The sequence below is a fragment of the Leiobunum rupestre genome, chromosome 9 (assembly GCF_980474605.1).
Source record: "Leiobunum rupestre chromosome 9, qqLeiRupe1.1.hap1, whole genome shotgun sequence".
NCBI classification, from domain to species: domain Eukaryota; kingdom Metazoa; phylum Arthropoda; class Arachnida; order Opiliones; family Sclerosomatidae; genus Leiobunum; species Leiobunum rupestre.
Genome location: NC_143392.1, coordinates 27,331,598 through 27,351,833, shown reverse-complemented (window position 1 = coordinate 27,351,833; position 20,236 = coordinate 27,331,598). Strand labels below are relative to the sequence as shown.

The window sequence follows — 20,236 nt, the reverse complement described above, 5'->3', positions numbered from 1 at the left end:
CCTTGGGTTGAAATCTACCCCGCCTTGGGTTGAAATCTACCCCGCCTTGGGTTGAAATCTACCCCGCCTTGGGTTTGAACAGAAGAAAGTTCATCAGCAGATATTTTGAGATCGTTCCACTCTTGGTGGCACAAAAACTGAATTCCAGAATGTTTGTTCGGCACTATGGCGTATAAAGTTTTTGGCGACCCTGTGCCATCTGTTTGTGCCGAATGGTGGGAGCTACCTTAAGGTTAGGTAGGTTTGAATTAAAAACTATGCCTGAAAAGGTAATGAGCCGACACACCAGTGGCGTAGCTGATGGTCCGCATTAAAAAGGGGGCCTCATACACTCTTAATAAGGTTGGGTTGTTTTCAAACCAAAATGGGTTAAAATTCAGCCCAAACCTGGGTCCGTATTTACCCAGCCCAAAAATTGGGTTGTTTAGATTCAACCCATTAAAGGTTAAAAATTCAACTTGATTTTGGGTTGTTTAGACTCAACCCATTAAAGGTTAAAAATTCAACTTAATTTTGGGTTGAAAACTACCCCACATTGGGTTGAAAACCACCCCGCCTCTGGTTGAAATCTACCACGCCTTGGGCTGAAAACTACCCCGCCTTGGGCTGAAAACTACCCCGCCTTGGGCTGAAAACTACCCCGCCTTGGGCTGAAAACTACCCCGCCTTGGGCTGAAATCTACCCCGCCTTGGGCTGAAAACTACCCCGCCTTGGGCTGAAAACTACCCCGCCTTGGGCTGAAAACTACCCCGCCTTGGGCTGAAAACTACCCCGCCTTGGGCTGAAAACTACCCCGCCTTGGGTTGAAAACTACCCCGCCTTGGGTTGAAAACTACCCCGCCTTGGGTTGAAAACTACCCCGCCTTGGGTTGAAAACTACCCCGCCTTGGGCTGAAATCTACCCCGCCTTGGGCTGAAATCTACCCCGCCTTGGGTTGAAATCTACCCCGCCTTGGGTTGAATACTACCCCGCCTTGGGTTGAATACTACCCCGCCTTGGGTTGAATTTTAATCGCGTGATTGCAGCTAGGTAGGTAAATTTTTAACCTGAAAATTTTCGTCTACCTATATAAGACCAAATGAATGTCCCTCTTAGAGATGAATCATTTAAAGGATCCATGGAGATATTATAGGAATCCAATTTAAATGGAGGACACACATGGATTACTATTTCTCAAGGTAATCACTGTCTTGAGCTTTCGACCCGCAGGTCTTTGTCACACCAAATTGAACGAAACCAATTTTCTTATATATATCGATACGTAAAAAACCTACAAAGTTATCAATTGTTAAAAATAAAAATACATTTTTTTTAACGATTGATAACTTTGTAGATTTTTTACGATACGATATATATATAAGAAAATTGGTTTCGATCAAGTTAGTCCGCCAAAGACCCGCGGGTCGAAAACTCAAGACAGATTTTACCTTGATAAATAATAATCCATGTGTGTCCTACAATTTAACTTTTACTCCTACAATTTCTTCATGAAAGAACATTCATATCTAAGAAGGTCGTTTAATTTTTATTATACAGGGTGTCTTAATTTGATCGGCCCAGGAATTTTTCTCAAGATCTATGCTTTCTAGAAATTTGAAATATTCGTTATTTTTTTTGTAAATTTCAGAAATATCATGAAATTTTTCACGACTTTAGAAGTGTTAGGTTTTGAACGCTACGTGGTAGTACCAGCGTGTTTGTTTTTCACGACCAATTATTTCAGTCACGAAACGTCCGATTACCACCAGACCAATTCCATTAAAGGTTTTCGAGTATGCTCTACAACTTGATTATTGAAAATTTTCGTCTACCACGTATAGCGTTCAAAAACTAACATTTCTAACACCGTGAAAAATTTCAGGATTTTTCTGAAATTTACAAATAATAACGATTTCCCCCCAGAGAGTACATACTGACAATTTCTATGTCCGTTTCATTGCATTATTTTTATGATTTTTTTTGTATTTTCAACATATTATTTTAATTATTATAGTAACAAAATATGTACTTTTCAACAAATATGAGAATCGGTAGGAATAAGCTAACCATTGTTAAAAATTTTGAAACCAAATGAGAGTTGAAAAGTTTCTATATGGATTTCAACCCAAATTCTTAACCTAATTTTGGTTTAATAAAACAACCCATAAAAAATTACCCAATTTTTAAAAATTAACTAAGGTTGGGTTGTTATTAACCCAAATTGGGGTTGCAGTGAGACAACCCAATTTTTTGAACTCTTCATTTTTAAGAGTGTAGAGATTTTTGCGGGAGGGGCCTCTGAGTTCTCAGCTACGCCACTGCGACGCACTTGCCTTTAGTAGTGTTGGGCAAGTTAGGGCAACCATAAAAGCGCTAATATGTGATGTATGCGATAGACTTTTGTAGTGTTGGGCAACCATTGAAGCGCCGCCGAAGAAAGCCAAGAGTACCAGTGGCTTTTGCTGCTGTTTTTTTATATGTTTGTTGGGTGAGATGTGCACCCCAAGATATTTCAGAGAGTAGTTCCTAGGGATAACCATAACATCAAGAACATAAATTGGATTTTCTATTTAAGGGCATTTTCCATCTCTTGGCCTAGTTGGACACTTTATTTCTGTCTGCCTGATGCTGTGGGCTATTTTCCTCGTGTTGGCTCAATGTGGAGTCCAAAAATAAATCATCGGAAGAAAGATTTTCCTCTATGTCATTTTTATATAAAATGAACAATAGGGGGCCTAGAACCGAGCCTTGAGGTACGATAGAGGAGACAGGGTATACCACCGTGACCTTGACTGTTCCCCTTCAAGAACTACCGAAAGCTTCCATTTATCAAGAAAGGATGAGATCCATGGTAAAACAAAGTTTGGCTTTTAGCAGTTCATGAGGAACTTGGTCAAAAGCTTTGGCAAAGTCAAATGAAACCACATCAGTAAAGTTTGAATCAGGAGGTCCAATTCTCAATGTAGCTGAGCAGCTGCGTTTCAGTAGAATGTTTTTTAGTGAATCCGTGTTGTGATGAGTCCACTTGCATGTAATTATCGAAGTGGGTCCGAATACTAGTACTAATGATGTGTTCGAGAAGCTTACGCACAATGCTAGTCAAAGAGACTGACCTTTAATTGGTAGGGTCTGTTGTTTTTCTAGACTTGAAAATGGGAACCACCTTAGCTAATCTCCAATCATGAGGGATTTGTTTGCCGCACAATGTTTGAGCACGACAGATTGAAGATAATCGGGTCCACCCCATTTTATGAATGTTTAGACCACTTAGGAGTTTAGGAACTACACCACCCAGAACCTCTGCTCGGTCCCAAGGAGGGAATGGCGAGTTGTCTTCATCATTAACAGGTAGAACCAATGAGGCACTACTGGGGTCGCGATCAAGTGCCTTGGAAAAGTATAAAAGGTCTTCTTGTTACTTGACGGGCATTTTTAAAGATTCCCAGTCCCGTAAGGTGTTCCAACGGAGTGCTAGAGAATACAGCTACCTCTGTTTTTTATTTTTGCTTTAAGTCTCTTGTTATCCAGAGGAGATGAGAGCGGATAGTCACTGGTTTAAGTGGGGTTTGATTGGAAATTGCTGTATGTATCGCTTCTTGGAATAGTTTCCATGAATTCTTGAGAGAACAATCACAATTTTCGGAAGTTATTGGAAGTAAGGCAGCTGTAAAGTCTGAATTATGAAACAGCAACTTGGTGCCTACTTTACGTTTTGGTAAATTTCGTGGTCGCTGATGACTGGCAGTACCTTAAGATTTGCTATGTCATTAGGATGTGTTACGAATAGTAAGCTGCAGAATATTTTCCACCGACTCACAATAGCACGTAGGCTAATCTATGAGTTGGGAGAAGCCACATTCCAATACATTATTAAATTGGCGAATCATATGTTTCCAACGAGAAGCTGAATAATTTTATGTTGTTTCTTTTTAGTGGAGAGCGAATTTGAACTTGGCTACCGGATTGAAACAGTAGCAAGCTAGCGGGTTTGACAATCACCTACTCGCATTAAAGTTTTATTTTAACAAATCTTACTCTTTACAAAATGTTATGGTTTGACAGAGGTTGACCAAGGTCACACCTAGAGGGACCTGCGATTTTACGAATCTGAAAAAGTGGGGCTTGGGGGTTCCCTTTTTATGCTGGACAAATCCCGTCCTTTGGCCGTGGGAATGTTTTGGACATTGGCTCGTTTCCGGAGCGCTCCAATCAGCCTGGCGCCGAGAATAGTGTTCGGGATAGCTAATCCTTCACCCCTTTTTCAACGACCTCTAGAAGTAGTCCAGTAAAATTAAATTTCGATCTCAACAATTTTCCGAAAAAAATGAAAATTTGTGTATAGGTAATTTTTTACGAGAAAAAGTCTGGGATGCGTCTACCGGTAGGGGGCGTCGAAGTTCAAAATGGCCGCTTTTAGTTTTTGTTTGATTTCTGTTAAACTACTTAACCTAGAATCAAAATCTCAACGTCAATTTAAAGAGTATGTTTAGCGTAATTACCTTAATTTTTTCTTTAATGCAGTAGCGTTAACTGGGGAAAGACAATTGTTTAATTTCACCCCCACCGATTTTAATTCCGATATATTGTAGTTAATTTTATATTCAATCCATCTTGAATTTTTTTAAATTTCTTTTATATTAATTAGTTTAAGAGGCATCTAATTTTCGTCTCCTTTTTGTTTTTTTTTAATGAGGAATACATTTTTGGCGTAATTTACAATGTATCCCCACCTATCGTTGAAACGTTAACATACCAGCTATAATTTCTTCGATAACGCGATGTCTATTTTTTTGGTTTTTTGTGTAATTAATAGGGAAGGCAGGGAAGTAGGTCACAAGACCGAACACGTTTATATTTTCCCGCCATCTTGGAAGATAGTCGCCAGTTTTGTAACTTTTTTATTAATTGTCATAATTGAATTAGACATAGACCTCAAAATATTTCTGAAAGGTGGAAATTGGCAGATATTTAATCTCGAGAAAAATAATTAAAAAATGTGGGGCTTGTGCTTCCTCCGTTAGAGTGCATAAAATATTGTACTAATGGATCCGGTACAAAACGGCTTAAAAAATGGGCAATCCAACAATAGGCTAAAATTTCGACTATTTTCCTGAAGATTATAATTTAAAATATGACAAATAATAAGGCACGACAGTGGTTAACTACTACTAAATTTAATAAACACAAGGACAAGTTTAATTGGCATTATACAATATAATTATTATCACAGAGTGAGCTACGCAGTATTGGGCTGACACTGAAAACGCAACTAAAACTGTGATAGAAGGGCGAGAGAGATAATAATAGAGACATTGCACAATACTGAGCAACATACTAGAAAGTTTCGGGGGAAGCCGTCTGGGGTTAAAGGGAATATAACCAGCAAAGCAATATTTATGGAAGACCCCTTAAATTTTTCAAATTTTCCTGTACAGTGCCTCCAAACTTTTTTAAAGCTAAAGTCAAGAGCGGACAGAACTGCAAACGTTGGTGTTCCACACCAAATACCTGAGGTTATATTCCCTTTCAAGTTTAGAAAACAGAAAGGGACATAAAACTGCGAGTAAAATAATAGAGGGGTCAGGTTTCGCAGATCTGCATGTATAGTAGAAGGTAAAGAGAACACGGGTACGATATAATTCTGTTACAATATCCAAATGGCACCTAAGAGCAACAAGCACAGCACCCCACACAAGGAGAACGCAACCCGCTAAAAGTCGTGGATTTTCTTGCGTACATTTTTCATTGGTTAAACGCTTTAGCACCTGCTGTCGTCGGAAGGGGAAAATTCGTAAATTTTCTTCCCCCTTTCCGTAAAACGTTCAGCGTAAAGGCTCGTCCAATGAAATTTGTACACAACACTGCATTAGCGTGTTTAAAGGCTAGCTGCGTTCTCCTTGTGTTTGTTGCTCCTATATAGATGGCCCAATGTCATTAGTGCTTACGTAACTTATTTATTAAAACATTACGGCTCCAGTGTAGCAGTTGTTTATGACGGATAACGTAAGCTCTACGAAATCGAAAGAATATTTAAGGAGGTCTTTCAAAAACATATCCACGGATGTAGAAGTAAAAGAAAACTTCTTCTTTCTTAAATAACTCCAATAACAAAAACCAACTATTAAATTTACTACGTTAAAACCTTGAAAAATCAGGAATTAAGAGTTACGAGGCTCAAGTCGATGCCGGCAAACTCCTAGTTACAACCGCCATTGGTCGCTAAAAACCTAAACGTTGCGGTTGTTTCCGAATGCTTTTGATAGTTCTTGCACGGGGAAACTCAAACTTTTATTTTTATAAACCAGGATCTAATTTGAATAGACCTTTTTGAAAAACATTTTTGTCAATATTTACTCTTCGTTCATGCCGTCACCGGGTGCGACACTACATCGGCCCTATTTGGAAAGGGCAAGAAAACAGCACTTAAACTCCTACAAGGGGAAGTCTGTATCAAAATTCAACGAGGCAAACAGTTCACACGAAGAAATAGCTGGTGCTGGTGAACACTTCCTTACTTTATAGGGAAAATAAAAACGAATCAGTGGATAGCTGTCGATATTACACCTACAACAAATCCATAGCACCGCTAGCTGTTAAATTACATTTGATTTGGCTAAGCTACCTCCTACATCCGCAGCCGCAAAGCAACACTCATTTAGAGTGTACCATCAAATACAACAGTGGAGAGGGAACGATTTACCCCCGGACGACTGGGGTTGAAAATAAATATTAATGGAACTCATTAGTTCCGGGTGTTAAAAAAGATGCGTTAGTAATTGCACTCTTAGAAAAATTCGTCCATTATTGTATAAAACATGATCCAAATTGTTGTCACTGATACCGTACGTATTTTTGTCCAAAATTGCAGAAGAACAATACGTGCAACGTTGGACTTCATGTGGATCCAATATTGCACATTATTACGGGATATATTGGTAGTTAATTTGTCCATTATTGTACAATATAGCATCAAATATATTTTAATTTTGGGACTCATATTGTCCAAAATTGGGAGGTGATTCGTCCGATATTGGAGTTTAATTCGTGTAATATTAACTATTTATTTGTCCAATTTTGAAAGTTGTTATGTTCAAAATTGGGAGGTTATTTGTCCGATATTGGAGTTTAATTCGTGTAATATTAACTATTTATTTGTCCAATTTTGAAAGTTGTTATGTTCAAAATTGGGAGGTAATTTGTCCGATATTGGAGTTTAATTCGTGTATTATTAACTATTTATTTGTCCAATTTTGAAAGTTGTTATGTTCAAAATTGGGAGGTTATTTGTACGATATTGGAGTTTAATTCGTGTATTATTAACTATTTATTTGTCCAATTTTGAAAGTTGTTATGTTCAAAATTGGGAGGTTATTTGTCCGATATTGGAGTTTAATTCGTGTATTATTAACTATTTATTTGTCCAATTTTGAAAAATGTTATGTTCAAAATTGGGAGGTTATTTGTCCGATATTGGAGTTTAATTCGTGTTATATTAACTATTTATTTGTCCAATTTTGAAAGTTGTTTTGTTCAAAATTGGGAGGTTATTTGTCTGATATTGGATTTTAATTAGTGTAATATAAGCTATTGTTTTGTCTAATTTTGAAAGTTTTTTGGTCCTGTTCGATAGTGAACACTAAACCCATCAACATCAATTTCTAAATTGTATGATTTTGGAGCTGGAAATATTCGATATTGAGCAATAACTTATATAATAACGAATGATCAAACGTGGAATATTAGCGGTTTAATAGATTTATTTCTTTGGGTAATACCGTCCAATACTTAGCGTTGACTTTAGACAATGAACTGTTAGAGCACCTTATTTCCTTATTTTGATTTCCATTTACGCTCTTAAATTAAATGTTCACTACAGGGTCTTAAATTAGTGTTGCAATTATGTTTCAAGGTATAATTGAAAGAATAAGTGAAATAATAATTTTATTTATATTAATAACTGGTTAACAATGTGTTCCATTCAGTTCGATAGTTTAGAGGCTTTGAGTTCGGAATAAATAGAGGTACAACTAAATCTGGCTGGCACGGAGCCAATTTTGTTCAATAAGGAGACTTTATCAACTTTATCGTTCTACCGTGGCGGCATCTGTCTCTTGTGGTGGCAACTATATTGCAATTGATTTTTTCGCGAATCTGATGCGAAATTGAAATGTATGATTACTCGTAACAAACAAATCTTAATTAAGATATGAAGACAATTTTTAAAAAATAGGCAACGTTATCAATCGTAAACAATAAAAATTTCGAGATTTTCAAAATAATAGATCGCGCATAAAACTTAAAATTTAATTTCAGTTAAAAATTGTCAAGTTATATTTAAATTACGATACTTTAAATTTACAACTTTTAAAAATCATGTTATCGTATGTTTAATTAGCTTCAATTTTAATTATATTTTGAGGAAATCCATAAAACCAAACCCGTGGAATTAAACCAAATAGAAACTATATTATTTTTGTGAATTTTGAACAATTTGGGTCAAGACCCCGTTTATATTAGCAAACCAAAGACTATATTAGCAATGGCTTCAAAGAATGGCGTGTTCTGCGTTGAAAAGGTTGCCCAAGCATCAGCGCCATCAAGTAGTTTTTCATTAAAACAAGACGTACGACGGTCAGAATACACACAATCCTTCTAATGTGTTAAGTTTGTTTGAGTTATTCAGAGCAGCCTGCAACGCCGATATCACAACCAATATATATCCACGGCCACACATAATTGTATTAACACCTATTTACTTATTTGTTACTTCTATTCATAATTTGAAAGCATCGAAGATTTCTTTTACTTCTGATCACACTTATTTTTTATTTCGGATCACACTTATTTGTTACTTCAGGTCATACGTTGTAAGCATCACGTATTACTCCGATAAGGGTCACACTTAGTTGTTACTTTTGGTCATATTAGAACGGCCTCCGATAAGTGTCACACTTAATTGTTAGTTCGGGTCATACGTTGTAAGCATAATACTCCGATAAGTGTCACACTTATTTGTTACTTCGGGTCATACGTTGTAAGCATAATACTCCGATAAGTGTCACACTTATTTGTTACTTTTGGTCATATTAAAACGGCCTCCGATAAGGGTCACACTTATTTGTTACTTCAGGTCAACGTTGTAAGCATCGCGTATTACTCCGATAAGGGTCACACTTAGTTGTTACTTTTGGTCATATTAGAACGGCCTCCGATAAGTGTCACACTTAATTGTTAGTTCGGGTCATACGTTGTAAGCATAATACTGCGATAAGTGTCACAATTATTTGTTACTTCGGGTCATTCGTTGTAAGCATAATACTCCGATAAGTGTCACACTTATTTGTTACTTTTGGTCATATTAGAACGGCCTCCGATAACTGTCACACTTATTTGTTACTTTTGGTCATATTAGAACGGCCTCCGATAAGTGTCACACTTATTTGTTACTTTTGGTCATACTAGAACGGCCTTGGAAAATGCCAGAGGGAAATTCACGTAAAGTCTCTATAACCACACGTATTGCCAATGTTGGAGTTGATGGGGGTACGTATACGCTGTCCAAAAAACCTTACTACGAATTAAAATTAAGCAACGAAATTGCAATTCTAGGTTATATGTAAACCACAGCTATTCAAAAATATAACTTTCATGAAAATCGGACTTAAATTAAGGAACGTTATGTCGACTTTCAGGCGGAAATATAAAACCACGAACATTGGGGTCCGGTAAATAACCCCGAAAACTATACTTTAATTTAATATTTACTGATATAACCGAAGTTGTAGTTCAACTGAATCCTAACCTATCCAATAATAGTTTTTTTAACGTTATCGTACTTAATTTTAAAGAAAATATCTACCACATAAAGGAAATCACCGAAAATAGTCAATTGGGCAAATGCCAAACTTCTTGGGCTCCGATTTGAAAACTTTATGAAAGGCTATCAATGGCGATGTATGTACATTCGAAGGGGGTATATCATTGACTCTTCTACCCCTAACCGTTGAAGAGGTATGCGCGACAAGGCGGCATCGGCGGCATCAGCATCGGCAACGGCTACACTGTACGTGAGACTAATACACACAAATCCTTAGGATTGTGTGTAAAAACCGCTCCTGACGCCGGTAGGATGGTCTCAAAGACTATATCAGCTATAGCTATATTAACTCATTTCAAGTTCTATAAACCAAAGATAGATGGCAGAGAAGTGCAAGTCTTTTAGTTCCTGCCGCGAATACTACGTGGCGCTAGGTGTTAAATTGTCAACCTTTCTACGACACAGAGAAACTGTAAAACATCTTCCATGCGGTCCCTATACTTTCTCCTCTAAAAAACAGTTGTCTTGAGAAATCAGACAAAACATTTCGAGTGTAAAAGAATCACCCCCTCCTTTATTGGGTAGGTGAAATGACGGGGGTTAACTCTCAGCCGCGCATATTGGACGCTTCTGAAAACGATTGAACACAATTTTACCCAAAATCGTGTAGAGAGAAAAATTTGGAATACTGGTTCCCAAATTGAACAAATTTGTACATATCGCCCTATGTTGGCACACTGTGTGCAATTTTGGACTTGGTTTGGAACCTTTTTCTAAGAGTGTGTGAATGTAAGAAATCTGGTCTCTTTTTCACAGCTATGTGTGGGCATTGCCGAGGAAACGATTGTGAAAACATTGAATATCTTGAGCAAGATGACTTAATAATAGACGATAACGAAGTCTCAAACTAATTACAATTACGGTATTTTGAGATTTAAAAATGACTGTTAACTTGAGTTCGTAATTTGTTTAAATTATTTATGTGCGCTTTTAAACGAGGTGACACCACGTTCCAGTAGCGTAGCCAGGATTTGGTTTCGGGGAGGGCACACAATGAAAAAAAGTAAAACAAAAAACAAGTTGGCAAGCCAAAATATACCTCTCCTCGGAAGAATTGTCCCTAGTGGTATTAATTTATCGAGATAACCCTTAAAGATATATCTCCGCAATTTAGAGTTATTTGTTAAAAATATTAACCCATTTCTATCCCGCCCGGTATAAAATTTTAATTATAATTAAAATAATTGAGACGAAACGACCAATTTTAATTTATTCAGAATATCATAAGTTAAGTAGTTACAACAGTAAGTTAGACGTACTATAACAATGCACAATTGAATTAAACCCTTTTACAGAACAAGTTTATCAGTTAAATATAATACGAAGCAAATTTTAATGAAAGAAATATCTACAGAGGCTTTTTGGAATTACTCGCTTACGAAATACTTGCCGCATCTTTAACGCTCATTTTATTTCAACACTCGCCCTTGATGAAGATACCGTAGATATCTGGTAGTGGACGACTCGTTCACTTCCTGTTGACGTTGTGACGCATACCACATGAAAAAGACCAATGCCGTCCAATTTCCAATATCATATAATGACTCGCACACCCAAGAAATCATTGACTGCGTTAGAAATCGTAGATATCCAAATATCCACACCAAATGTATTTACAAGAAGCAAAAACCTTACCATCAACAAAGCACAGAGAGCCACTTGACTAACCGCCAGCTCTTAAAGCAATTAACGTTAAATTATCTCCTTTGAATTAACAGAACTATATATAGGTCGTTAAAAAAGTGGACCACCCACAGGGTCTACCCTTTAACCCTCTAATCTCGGCTGACTGCGCTAAAACAAGATTTAACCTTTAAAAAATACCAGATTAGGCCTTCATAAATTCATTAATAAAAAAAGACTTTATTACCTATTATGCTTACGATGCCTGTCTTAATTTCAGTGAATCTAAGGAGCTATCGGTGGTTCTGTGGTAGAGCGCTCGACTGCCAAGCCGAATGGTCTGGGTTCGAAACCTGGGTGGCGCATTTATTTTTAATCAATAGAGAAACGCTAAAGTAGAATTTCTTCGATGCAATAATTTCAATTTCAATTCTATTTCAATTAAACCAAAATTTCGTACTCTATTCAATACGCTTCCGATAAAGCTGAAGGTCTAATTTTCAATAAGGCGTAACAAGTGTCGGTGGTTCTGTGGTAGAACGTCCGCCTGTCAATCAGGAGGTCTCGGGTTCAAATCCCGCCCGATGCGATCGCAAATTGATACTAAGACGAATACCGTGTACAACTGGTGGAAACCCTGCCATTGGACGTTGAGAGGTAGCATTACACTCAGCACTCGGTCCGTCCCAAAGTCATTAAGAAGAAGTTGGAGAGAAAACGCCCATATAAACACAACAGACTCAACATGCACAACCATCAGAACACAAACACAACAAATTCAACACTCACAACCTACGCATAAACATTACAAAAACCGTAATACACCAAACCGTCACGACGGTGAGCGAAAAAACACCATCCAAACCAAACCGCAAATGCATCCGTTAACGCTCACCGTCACACGGTGGTTTTGCCAACCCTTTGAGAAACTGCGTACGCAGTGATTACACTTTGCACCGAAAATGCGAACGCGTTCGCAGTCCTGACAGACAGACACACCCACAGACCTACCCACAGACCCACCCACAGACCCACCCACAGACCCACCCACAGACCCACCCACAGACCCACCCACAGACAGACACGGTCGTTGTATAACCCCTCCTAGGGGACTTTGTCCCCTCGGAGAGGTAATAAAAAATTGACATACAACCATACGTTTCGGGAGGCACGTGCCCCCTGTGCCACCCCTGACTATGCAACTGACCCGTCCCGTTCATAATAAATTAATTCGGTTTATCCCATAGCATAAAACGGCGCCTCATTAAATTGGACTTTTCGTGTTATAGGCGTAATCAATTAATAGGCAGCCATTTTGATTTCTTTTGCCCTCTAGCGGAGGAAGCACAGGTCCCACATTTTTTAATTCTTTTTCTCGAGATTAAATATCTGCCAATTTAAACATTTCAGAAATATTTTGAGGTCTATGTCTAATTCAATTAAAGAAACGTACAAAAATGTCATTCATCTTCCAAGATGACGGAAAAATATAAACCTTTTCGGTCTTGTGACCGACTTCCCTGTCTTCCCTATTTATTACACAAACAAACCAAACAAAATAGACATCGCGTTATCGAAGAAATTATAGCTTGTACAATAATAGGTACATTGTAAATTACGCCAAAAATTTCTTCCTCATTAAAAAAGAAACTAAAATTAAATACCCTTAAGCTAATTAATATAAAACAAATTTAAAAAACATTAAAGTTGTATTGAATATAAAATTAACTACAATATATCGGAATTAAAATCTGTGGGGGTGAAAGCAAACAACTGCTTTTCCCCAGTTAACGGCACTGCATTAAAGAAAAAAATTAAGATAATTACGTTAAACATACTCTTTAAATTTTCGTTGAGTTTTTATTCTAGGTTAAGTAGTTTAACAGAAATAAAATAAAAACTAAAAGCCCCCTAGCGGTAGACGCACGCGTCTCAGACTTTGGGACTTCTAATATATTTTTTTTATAGTTAAAAACTACCTATACATAAATTTTTATCTTTTTCGGAAAATTGTTGAGACAAACCACTTTTTAGTTTCACATCGAATATATATTCGAAATGACACTATTGCTATGGACGGAATGTCGTTAAGTGTTGTTTGTTTGTTTGTTTGGCGTGGAAAGCGACGACATGGTAGTTTGAAATTTTGGCGGGAAGTTTGAAATAACGCTTCGCGAATCTGGTGGGAATTTTGAAATTAATGAAAATAATTAAAAGAAAAAGAATTAAAAATGTAATAGGATTATTTTGGCGGGAAGTTTGAATTAGACAATTTCTTTCGATATGCTAGAATAGGATTATAATTGGCGGGTGGCGGGAAGTTGGAATTAGACAATTTCTTTCGATATGCTAGAATAGGATTTTAATTGACGGGTGGCGGGAAGTTTGAATTAGACAATTTCTTTCGATATGATAGAATCGGATTATAATTGGCGGGTAGCGGGTAATTTGAATTAGACAATTTCTTTCGATATGCTAGAATAGGATTTTAATTGACGGGTGGCGGGAAGTTTGAATTAGACAATTTCTTTCGATATGCTAGAATAGGATTTTAATTGACGGGTGGCGGGAAGTTTGAATTAGACAATTTCTTTCGATATGCTAGAATCGGATTATAATTGACGGGTGGCGGGAAGTTTGAATTAGACAATTTCTTTCGATATGCTAGAATAGGATTATAATTGGCGGGTGGCGGGTAGTTTGAATTAGACAATTTCTTTCGATATGCTAGAATAGGATTTTAATTGACGGGTGGCGGGAAGTTTGAGTTAGACAATTTCTTTCGATATGATAGAATAGGATTTTAATTGACGGGTGGCTGGAAGTTTGAATTAGATAATTTCTTTCAATATGCTAGAATAGGATTTTAATTGACGGGTGGCGGGAAGTTCGAATTAGACAATTTCTTTCAATATGCTAGAATAGGATTATAGTTGGTGGGATGTTTGAATTAGATAATTTCTTTCGATATGTTATAATAGGAATATTTTTCGACGTTGTAAATTAATTATATTGGATTATTATTGCACGTCGTAAGACATTGAAGGTAGCTTAACTATTTAACCTTTGATACTTTGCGTCGATGTGAAACTAATATTCCGGCTGGGCCACCTTGTTGAATTAAATTTTACTGGGCTGAAGCCACTGAAGAGGGTTTTTCCCGAGCAACGCGAAATATACAATGCGACAAAACGGAAATTGGACGCTGTTACATCAATACAATAAATATTTTTACGTTTTAGAAGGTTATCAATTGTTATTTTAAAATACTTTGAACACACAAATATACAAAATTAAATACAAATTTACACTATATTATTTATTACAAAAATTTTAATTAAACACGGAATGTACATTTTTAATCTAAAATAATAATCATATGGCTAATACCCTTGGCACCATCTTAGGCCCAAGTCATCTAGCGACTTATAATGCCTTTAAACAGGTGGCCGGATTACAATGCGTAGGAGGGTTGTTGCAAGCCCTTCATTCCACGCGAGCCCTACACTCACAACTTTCGTTAACCTCTACAAGTTTTTATAGGCAAGGGGAAACCGGAAACCCCCTTAACCATTTGGGAGATAACTCGATGCCGAATTAGTGGCTCCGAGTTTTCACCCAGTGCCACAAGATGGGATCGAACTCTGCTCCTCTTCCTGCGAGGCGAAAGTGCTAACCACTCCGCTACCCCATCTTTTTACACAACGTAAGGTCGAAGAGACTATGCCGTGTTTTCCCGTTAATATTAATTTTGATAATATTAATTTCTGTAAATTAGTAAATATTGTATTTAATTTAAATATTTTTTTAATTTGTTATATATATCTAATATAGTTTGATATAGCCATAACCTTCCGCTTGCCATTTAAATCTTATGTACTCCTCTCGGTTTCAATAAAGATTATTAATAAATACAATTTCCTATTTCCCGAAATCTTTAAATTATGGATACTTTCAAAAAGCAGATTCACAAATTGCTTACAAAAATTTACAGATTTACTTAGATTTTAATGCTTTTATTTATTCAAGATGGCGACAATTTAACTCTTCAAACGTGAAGGCAATAAATTATTTGTTGATTTATTACAAAGACTTCTAATACTATTTTAATTGAGGTTTATTTAAAACCCATAAACGAAAAATCAAATCAGGAAAAAATCGTTGGTTTTTAGTTAATTTAATATTTTTAGGTTTCAAACAGCTGGCGCCATCTGGTAAGACTTCGGGTATTTAAAAGAAAGAATTGGTCTATCATATCACCTATATTATGTAAACTATTTTTTATTTTCCAACTGAAGTATCCTCAATTTTAATTAGAAGCTATCTAGACCAAAAAGGATAAATAGGATCCGAGGTTTTGTTAAATCCAACAACGTAAGTTCTTCTTTAGCTAAGTCAAAGCTTAGCTATATTGTTAAAATCGTGCGGTGAACTGAGTAGAGAGTGCAATCAATACTTAATTCAATCATCACGCATTCTGCGAGGGATCAGGAAATCTCCATCATTATTTTCTCTTTGAAGAGAAAAAACGGATCTCTCTCCTGGAATTCGGTTCTCTTGATCCCTAACGACTAAGTAAAAGGCGGTAACAAGAACTAAACAATCTCGTAATGACGTTTTAAAGGCAAAGGGAGGATAAAGTCCGATTAACCAGCCCAGAAGGTCCCTGATTCTTCTCCTTCTGCCTCTCGGATACACGGAGGTTTCCTCTCGATACCAGAATCAGCCGAATTCCAAGTCCTAAACTAGCCCTTGGTTCGGATATGTTCTTTCGTTGCCCAGGTAACCAGCCAATTGACGGTAACGAAGAAAAACAAGGAATTCGCGCGTGGAGGATTAGTAATCAAGGTCGGGGCTTTCTTGATACAATTTGGTATGGTAGGTGTAGGATTGCTTTGCCCGTCTCCTATACTAACCAGGAGAGTACCCGAGGTGTTTATTGCCGATTTTGTTCAAAGTCGGGCGTAATGTAGACCTATCTGAAATATGAAATTTCCCATTCGACTTGCCATGACAACCGAAAATGTTTTTGACCACTTAGAACAAAAATAAATGTTTTTCCTTATTTTACCCAAAAATTGTTACAATTTTACACCAAAAATGTTCCAATTTACCAAAACTTTATGAAATTTACCTAAATGTGATCCAAATTACCCATTTCGTGATTTTAATTTTTTTTTAATTTTCGAGAAAATCCCATGCTTTTTTAAATGGAAATTTTTGGTTTTAAGTTTTCAAAAACATTTTCCGTTGTCATGGCAAATCGAATGGGTAGTGCAACGTCTCCCTTTGGGAAATTTAATATATCATATAGGTCTACATTACGGCCGACTTTGAACAAAATCGGCAATAAACACCTCGGGTACTCTCCTTGTAAGATATTTCAAGAGGTCCGGTATCCATGGGTGCTTTCTTTAACGCGAGATTTTGCTAACTCGGCCCTATACTTATTTCGGCGAAAAGCTTCCATCTTTTCATAATTATAAGGCTAAAACCCGAGTACTTCTCAAGTTACGGGCTTTCTATAGAGAAGGTCCTTTATACGCAAATACTAAGATCTTTGACTTTCGATGTATTCAACAAAGACTGTTTCTGTATGAAAGGTCCTCGAAATAGTGGAGGTTCCGGGAAATAAACCTTTGTTTCGTTTGAATAGACTCATTTTGTCCAAAATTGTAAGTTTTCCTGTATTGTCTATTCGCGTAGTAAAAATTTCAAACGTGTGGTTGAGTACAAATTTAAAATTACGCGTTTCTTAGAAATATTTTATATCAAAATAGAAGTAGATCTATAATAGGGACATCCACTAGTCAAGAGGTTTCTAGTTACAGGATTCGAATATGATATATCTAATACGGGAGAAAGTAACCATCTCCAATGTTAGAATGAAACTTATACCATATTTTTCTATTTTATACAACAAACTCATCATCACTAATTTGACTTCCAAAACGAAATTTGTAAAATCCTCGTGAGCCTGCACAGGTACACTTTTCAAGCGAATAACATAAGAATACTTATCGCAGAAAAAATATTATATACTTCTGCAAACACGTATTTTTATATTTATTCATTACATTAGCTAACTCTTTATCAGCTAAACAAGCGTATTTATTTAAAAAACAATGAAACTGAACCGCGAAGCAGTTAAAGAATAACAATTTTAAGAGAGTATTGTATTAGTTTTCACAGCGTAAACATCAGAGAGAGAGAGAGAGAGAGAGAGAGAGAGAGAGAGAGAGAGAGAGAGAGAGAGAGAGAGAGAGAGAGAGAGAGAGAGAGAGAGAGAGAGAGAGAGAGAGAGAGAGAGAGAGAGAGAGAGAGAGAGAGAGAGCGCTTGCCCCTGTCATTAGAGTTAATCAATTAAGGATAGTCCGAGAAGAGAAACGTTGCAAATATCGAAAGAGAAGCAAAGGCCCCCTCACAATACGAATCGAAACTCGGTGAAGTCCATTATACAAAACGATTTTCGGGTCGAAAGAGAAAGGGTGCCAGAAGGACTACTTTGTAGTTTAGCTTAATTACCATTGGTTCTCTTCCCCACCAACGATTTGGGTAGTTTCTCTATCGGTATCCGATGTCACTTACAGAACAAACCACTAATGCTAAGGCATTAATTTTGCCTTCTCAGATAGAGAGAAGTTTCTACAAAACTATACACACCTTCGACAAAAGACCTTCGTAGTCTATTAAACTAATCAATCAATGAACTTAGTTCGAATTGTCTCCGCTTTAAACAGGCGAGGAATCGAAACAATGGAGAGAGGAGACGCGACCGCTGGGTGGTCCCGTATTCGCTTACACCTAGAGTTTACGGCCAACTTCGAGCCACCAAATCAGACTATTTGTTTGAAGTCTAAATAATAACGCGCTAGACAGATTTTCAAACTTTATAATAAAGTAAAGGGGACATTTTTATGATTAGTTTAACTTTGGCAGATTCAGAAATTATGACAAATTGAATAAATATTTGTTTATGAATGATATCTACAAATTAAGACAAATTCGAAGGTCCAATCCGGCTTATCAGTTATTCTTAATTGGTATCAGTTAATGATCAGTAGCGGATTAAATTCCAATCGAGTCTAGAGCAAGGTTCAGTAACGTAGCACATATTTTAGTTCAAGTTACATACAATCATACATTTCAATGGGGCCTAAGCCCCTGGTCAGTTAATAGGCCTCTAATAAAGATAATATTACTCAAATCACAAAAAAAGTTAAAACCTGTACTTTTTCTGAAATTATAAATAATTACATAATATCATTAATATATTAATTTCTACCATAAACATAATAATAATCAGCTATGCTAATACCCAAGGCACCACCTTAGGCTTAAGTCATCAAGCTACTTTTGAAACCATTAACTCAGGGGGCCGGGTTATAATGCGTAGGAGGGTGGTGGCAAGCCCTGCATGCCACGCGATCGAGCCAACAGCTCCCTACACTAACTATTACCGTTCACCTCAACAAGTTTTTATGGAAGGGGAAACCGAAAGGCTCGGGATAAAACCCCTTAAACCAGTGGGGAGAGAACTTGCAAACTCAACGTGGAAGGAGTTGTTCCGAGTTTTCAACCATTGCCACAAGCGAAAGTGCTAACCACTCCGCCACCCCACGGACTATACATTTTATATAGCATCTTGTTATAAGATGTTTTTCTACGTTTAACATAATCACAGAAATTATTCTGGAGACAGGCGTATGCCGTTGACTCGATCCACGACACGTTACCGGTATCTTTTAATTGGTGATGAAAATTACTTGCTTGGAAAAATATCCTGGAAAATCAGTTGATAATCATAAATAAAGGTATTTGCTTTTAATATTTTTACGAATTTTTGGTTCGATTAGCCTTTTCACTTTACGTAAGCCACGTAGCGGTCAAAACAAACCTAATAGACGTTTTTAGTTTCCAAAATGGGGAATCTCCTGCTTGGCATTTAAAAATGGAACGGTTTATAAGCAAATAAAGCTTTTTGAAAAGATGTTTGGCAAAATAAATATCGCTCTAGGAGTCTAGGACTTGGCCATAAAAATTGTTAAGTTTCAAAATGTTGGGCATCAAAAGAATTTTTAAGTAGCTACAAGTGAACATCATAATAATGAAGAAGTCTCTCCCATCTTAGTGACGGTGCTCAGGCCCGTAGCCCGGATTTTTAAGTTGAGGAGGCCCAGTAAATTTATTTCCAAAGTCTTATGAGGCTATGACTACTTTAAAATGAGCGTAAAGGTCCACACGGGCCACACTTTCGTTTGACATTGGAATACGTGGTTTAAATAAATATAAATTAAATTTATATAACACGTAAATCGTAGTCGAATTTCCAATCACCTAAGTTTGGTCTTAATTTCTTTGTTTTTATCACAAATTTATCCATACCTGGACTAACAATGACTTGATTAATCTCCCGCTTGTTGCAGCCTACTTTCAGGGGCTAGTAGGCCACACTTTGAAGCTCTATGGCGCTCTGTCAACTCATAGTAGGAAAATGGGGAAAAACAGGCATACTTCTCAACTCAACCCCTACAACCCCTTAAAATATTTGCTTAACCTTTTGAAACGCCCTGAATTGTAATGTGAATGTGATAAAAAGTTAACTTGTAATTTACAACTTAATGCTTCTACCAGTCCTTTGGTTCAGCTTTGCAGGATCGGTATTTATTTTATATATCGTCTAATACAAATGTGGAAATTGTATACTAAAATAAAAAATCCACCTTAATGAAAACTGGGTTAAAAAACAGCGCAA

At 36.8% G+C, this 20,236-nt stretch overlaps 1 protein-coding gene across 1 annotated transcript in view; it reads right to left on the bottom strand.

The window, feature by feature from the left end:
* Positions 1-16,426, bottom strand: part of LOC149927037 (bromodomain adjacent to zinc finger domain protein 2B-like) — a 153,074-nt gene extending 136,648 nt beyond the window's left edge. The window contains exon 1 of the mRNA XM_090159569.1: positions 16,409-16,426. The gene's annotated coding sequence lies outside the window, so the exon portion shown is untranslated. The remainder of the gene's footprint in view (positions 1-16,408) is intronic.
* Between the last annotated feature and the right edge of the window lie 3,810 nt (positions 16,427-20,236).